This window comes from Trichechus manatus, unplaced genomic scaffold, assembly GCF_000243295.1.
Source record: "Trichechus manatus latirostris isolate Lorelei unplaced genomic scaffold, TriManLat1.0 scaffold00062, whole genome shotgun sequence".
Lineage (NCBI taxonomy): Eukaryota > Metazoa > Chordata > Mammalia > Sirenia > Trichechidae > Trichechus > Trichechus manatus.
In genome coordinates, this window is record NW_004443998.1 from 11908346 (window position 1) to 11914677 (window position 6332).

Below are 6332 nucleotides of genomic sequence, written 5' to 3' on the forward strand. Positions count from 1 at the left end.
TTAACAACTGCACCACCAGGGTTCCTTAACTATCAACTATCAGTGACGAATTAAAACAAAATGTGGAAAGCGCGTCAAGCTTTACAGTAACTGTAAAGATGCGATAAAGATGCTTTCCCTCTATTTATCATATGGAAGATGTAAGTACGCTCTTCTCAAATCGTGGTCTGGATCCTTTGCCTAGTTTCCTAATCCAGGACTGTGCTTCTGCATTATCAACTGGTCTCCTCTCCTGGATCATCTTCTCTTCTGGATTGTCCTACCAGAAACAAATATTCTTGACCCAATGACCTTTCTAGCTATCACTTCATTCTCTGCTCTCTTTTAAAGCAAACTGCTCAAAAAAGATATTAAAATCAGATTATCCTTTTCCTCACCTCTGTTTTTTTTTTTTTTTTTCCCCAACCAACTCCAATTGGGCCTCCATCTCCACTCTTCCATGAAATAGCTTCAGTCAAGATTATCAATGGCCTCTGTCTTGCCAAATAAAATGGCAGCATAGTAACCAATCTCTCAGCAGTATTCAATAGAGTTGAACCCTTCTTTTCTGAAATACTTTCATCTCTTGGGATCCATGACATTATTTATTAATTTATTTAGCTAATATTTATTGATAGTCTATGTGCCCCAGAACTGTTCCGAGTACAGAAAAAAAATGTTCAGCCCTCATGAAGAACACAAACAAATAAATTAAATTTACAGTGCATGTAAAAATCAAGCAGGAAGGAGAAATAAGGAGAGTTGGGAGAGGTGTGACCATTTTTAAACAGGATGGTCAGAGAAGACCTCACTACAAGAGTGACGTCTGAGCAAAGAACCTGAAGGAGGTGAGAAAACCTGATAATTTCTGGGGGAAGAGCATTCCAGACAGGGGGAGCAGCCAGTGCAAAGTTCTAATGTGGGAGAAGGCCACCTGAGCTTGGGGGATAGTGATGAGGCCAGTGTGGCATGAGCAGAGTAGCGAGGGAATGAGATAAGATCAGCAAGATCAAGCTGCCCACCGTCTAGGGCCTTGGAGGCATGGAAAGAGATGTGACTTTTACACCAGCTGAGATGGGGACCCATTGCAAGGTTTTGAGCAGAGAAGGGTCATGATCTACATGTGGTATTTACAAGATCACCCTGGCTTCTCAAGGAGAAAGAGTAGAAGCAGGGAAGTCATTCTAGCAATTCAATTATGAGATGAAGGAGGCTTACACAAGGGTAGGACAATAGATGTATTGAGAAGTGGTGAGATTATGGACCCATTTTAAAGAGAGGTGACATAACTTTCTAATATTAAAATGTATTGCTATTTACTTTTCCTCACTGGAGGCTCCTTCTCAAGCTCCTTTGCTGGCCTGTATTCTTCTCAACCTCTAAATGTTCACATGTTCAAGTTTCAGTCTTAGTCCAAACTCTGTGTTCTATCTATGTTCCCATGTTAGGTGATCTCATCTTGTTTGACAGTTTTAAATAACACCTACATGCTGATGACTATATCACCACCACCCTTCCCAAGCCTTGACTTTTTCCCTGAACTCTTGACTCTTATATTTACCCGGTATCACCACATGGCTATCTAAAAAAAAACTCAAAGCTAACATATCCAAAACAGAATTGTCAGTTCTGTCCCTAGTCTATTAGTGCCACGTTCTTCTCTTTCGGAGAAAATAGCACATCTATCTAGTTGCTGAGGTCAGAAACCTGAGTTTGACAAAATCCTTTATTTGTCTTTAAACCTCATACCATCACATCCTATACACCAGTAAGACCTTGGGGTTAAACCTCCAAAACATATACCACAAATCTGTCCCTTTCTCTTCATCATCATCTCCTCTTTTAACTAAGCTACCATCTTCTCTCACCTGAACCACTATCATAGTCACAGCTGGTCTCCCTGAGCCTATTCATGCCTGCTCAATCCACTCTTCGCAAAATATCTGCTATGAATCCTGTTCTTCCCCTGCTTAAAATCCCCCAGTGGCTTCTGCATGTTCTTACAATATAATCTTAAAGCCCTATATGATTTGCCTACCTCTTTAATCTTATAGCACACCCCTCAAGCTTACTATGCTCCAGATACACCGGCCTTCTTTCTCATCCCACAGCACAATTTTTCTCCTGTCTCAGGGCCTTTGCTCCTGCCATTTCCTCTGCTTAAAATACTCTTTTTTTTCCTTCAATACCAGACCGTTTATTGCACAATTAAGTATTGAAATCCGTAAGATGAACTAGATGGTGCAACAGCTGTCCTCTTGGGTTTAGATGTTGTTCCTTCACAGAATCCAGACCTGAGTTTGTGGTGTACAGTTTTTAGGGGTCTCATCTGACCAGTACTGGTGGTATTTTGTCTTTTAGCCTTGATACTCCACTTATACTTTCTCTTGTGCTTGGCAGGTAGCCATATTTGCCACAGGTCAGATTCTGAAGGCGGGAGGCCTTAGAGCCATAGTGGCCGCACAAAATGTACCTCTTATCGCAACACTTCCCAGATGATGATGTGCCCTTTGTCATCTCACTTCTGTGGCCAAGACTCTGCAGAAATACTCTTGACCCATATCCTTGGATGGTTGGCCTCTTCTCCTTGGTCAGAGTTCAAATAAAACACTACCTCTTCACGGATGCCTTACCTGACTTACTTGTTCATTCTTATAATAAATATTTAACAAGTAAATATTAATGAACTTACTTATACACTAATAGAAAGATTATGGGACATGAGTTACTATTTCAAAAACAAGAGTTAAATATAGCTCTTGGGAGGTCAATTAGTCTAGGTGAACTTTAAGATCCCTAGACTCTCTGTAGCACGACTCTCTGGTTGAAAAATTAAGTAGTCTTTCTGATTTACACCAACATGTCGCCTGGGTCAAATTGCTCTCAGAACAGCTACTATTGTTACAGCCAGATGATTAGAAGGCTTTTCTAAAGCCTTATGTTATCAATTAAATTGTGTTCCACAGAAAGAGACATTGCAGTCCTAACCCCTGGTACCTGTGAGTGTGATCTTGTTTGGAAATGGGGTCTTTAAAAATGTTTTTCAGTTTACTTAACATGAGATTATACTGGAGTAAGTCTTAATCCAATCTGAGTTGTGTTCTCAGAAAAGAGAAGAGACACCAAAAGACACGCATAGGGAAGACAATCATGCGAAGACAGCAATGGAGAATGGAGGGATGGCGCTACAAGCCAAGGCATGCCAAGGATCACAGAATGTCATTAGAAGCTGAGAGAGAGGCAAAGAACAAATTCTCCCTCAGAGCTCCCAAAACATGGTGGACACCGTGATTTCAGAGTCTTAGCCTCCAGAACTATGAAACAATATGTTTCTGTTCTCATAAGCCACCCAGTCTGTGGTACTTGGTTATGGCATACTCAGGAAACTGATGCACTGTTTATCCCTGCTTCAGAGTTGAACCTCATCAGCCCTCTCTCAATTTGTCCAATGCATGGATACTGTGGAAGCAGAAGAAATACATCGCAGAATCCATCTAACTTTGGAGAGTCCCCACTTTTCCTTTATTATAACATCACAGAGGGCAGCTTGCTGGGAGACAGAGTGGTCCCTGAAGCCTCTGACTCTCAAAGCACAACTCAAAAGAGCCACATTAAATGCGTTTCTTGAGCTCAACTCTTGAGTTATCTATATCTTCATAACAGGTAGTGACACCAGTCTGAATGTAAAAAATGCAATAGAAAATGTATGTTCCCCTCATGCAGTGCTGGTGAGAATGTAAAATGATGCAGCTGCGATGGAAAAGTTTGGCAGTTCCTCAAAATTGAAACATAAAATTACTATATGACCCACTTTTAGGTACATAGCCCCAAAGACTTGAAAACAAGGACTCAAAGAGATATTTGTGCACAAGTGGTCATTGCAGCATTATTCACAATAGCCAAAAGGTAGAAAGAACCCGAGTGCCCATCAACAGATGAATGAATAAACAAAATGTGATATATCCGTACCATGGAATAGTATTCAGTCATAAAGACAAATGAAGTTTTGATACATGCTACGATATGGATGAACCTTGAAAACGTTACGCTAAATGAAATAACTCTGACACAAAAGGACAGCGTATGATCCCAGTTATATGAAATATCTAGAATAGTCAAATACATAGACACTGAAGTTTACTAGTGGTTACCAGGGGTTGTGGGGAGGGAAGAATGGAGAGTTATTGCTTAAAGGGGACTGAATTTCTGTTTGGAATGATGAAAAAGTTTTGGACACAGATGATGGTGATGATTGCACAAACTTGTGAATGCAACTGTTGTTGCTGTTGATTGTCTCTGAGTTGATTCCAACTCATGACGACCCCATGTCTGCAGAGTAGAACTGCTCCATAGAGTTTTCAAGGCTGTGATCTTCTGGAAGCAGATTGCAAGGCCTGTCTTCTGAGGTTCCTCTTGGTGGGTTTGAACTGCCAAGCTTTGGGCTAGTAGTCGGGCGCTTAACCATTTGCACCACTCAGGGACTGTATGTGAATGTAATTAATGTCATTGAATTGTATTCTTAAAATGGTTAAAATGGCAATTTTTGTTACATACATTTTACTACAATAACCATTTTAAAATATATTTTCAATTGTCTTATGTATCACATAACTATCATTAAGTGGATATCTTACTGCCTTTCTTTCATCTGATTGTTGGGGAATACTGGATTTATATGGGGGCACTGAGGCAGGTGGGTTTTGTGAGATTAACCATGTCCAGTTTTAAGGGTCTAGGGTTTAAGTTTACGCTCTTAAGTGTATTTGTCCTCCTGTTGGTCTGCCTAGTCCACCTATTAGTCCCCAAAAGTCAGTTTTTATTGACAGTTTTGGTTGTAATTTTGTTTATTGTTGTTTTCTTTTGTGTTGTCCGGAGCGGAGAGAACATGAACTTTTGAATAAATAAATATGCACTAACTTTAGTGCTCAATACATTATTCTAATTGCGTGTCCATGGTCAAGCACTTTCTTTGGAAGTAGTTCAATGTGAGAACACTTCACGATCTGTAAATCCCAGGTTAGTCATTGCTAAGTGAGCCCTAATAGTTACCGCAGGCTTTAATTAGGTAACTAGTTCGCTTACCTTAATCCTCCAGATGTTGACTGCCAACACTGAAGACGAACCTTTAGCTGGATCATGTTGTCAGTCCGATTCTCATTTGCTGCAACCACAAACTCATTTGAAAAAACAAGGCAACCGTCCAGCCCCATAGTTTCTGTGACTGTCTTTTGTCCGATCCAGGAAAAACTGGCACGTGTTTCCTGTTGGACAGCAATATGAATCCCTTTCTCACTGTTTTTGTTTTTCAGTCACTGATCCCTCTGTTGGCTTCTGTAGTCAAATCATTTAGCACAAAACTAAAATGATTCGCTCCTCTTGCCTTCCATTAACGATTACTGATTTTCAACCCATCTTCCCATTTAGGGGCTTTTTTCGTTGGAATAGTTTTGGCATCACGATCGATTTGAACATTCACACTAGTACAAAACAAAGGTTCTAAAATTGCAGTTAGATTTTTATTCCTGAATACTAAGTGTGGTAATTTACTCTTATGTTCTTAGAGACTAATGAGCAAATTCTTGGATTAAGGTACACATAGAGGCACAGACAAAAGCGTATATTTATACCATAAATATTTTACATATTTGTTCTAAGTGTGTTACAATATGCCAAGTTGCAAAATGTTTAAAATCTAATATAAAATTATTTTAAATGTGTTTTTAAAGTTATATGGAACTAGGAATTATTTCTTTAAAAGAAAGTAGCACGTGTCAGAGGCCAGAATATAAACACTATGAGGGAGTTGTCTAATAATTAGGAGACCACATTCAGGATGGGAGGGCTACATTTAGGTTCAATTAATACCTGATGAAACCAAACCGAACCCATTGCCATCAAGTCGATTTCGACTCATAGTGACCCTATAGGACAGAGTAGAACTGCTCCAGAGGGATTCTAAGGTTGTAAATCTTTATGGAAGCAGACTGCCACATCTTTCTCCCATGGAACAGCCAGTGGGTTCAAACTGTCAACCTTTTGGTTAGCAGCCCAGAGTTTAACCACTTCACCACCAGGGCTCCTATTCATACCTGATAGAAAAGACTAAAAAGTATTTCCCTGTGATTAAAAATTGTTCCTCCTAGGGTTTTCACACTACAATAACACTACATTGCTACTTAAATTTTCTTTCTTCTTCTTCTTCTTTTTTTTTTTTTACTATACCCTATAATGAGATAAGAAAATACATAAAATACTTGCAAAGGGGAATCAAGTTCATCTTTGATCACCACTAAGTAGGAAATTGTCAGGCTTTCCTGTTCAAAGACAGTCTAAGGTTGTGTGATCAGGCTACA

The 6332-nt window shown here is 39.6% G+C and overlaps 1 pseudogene; it reads right to left on the bottom strand.

Moving 5' to 3' along the window:
* Positions 1 to 2176: 2176 nt before the first annotated feature.
* On the bottom strand, positions 2177 to 2588 carry LOC111821068 (60S ribosomal protein L37 pseudogene; annotated as a pseudogene).
* Between the last annotated feature and the right edge of the window lie 3744 nt (positions 2589 to 6332).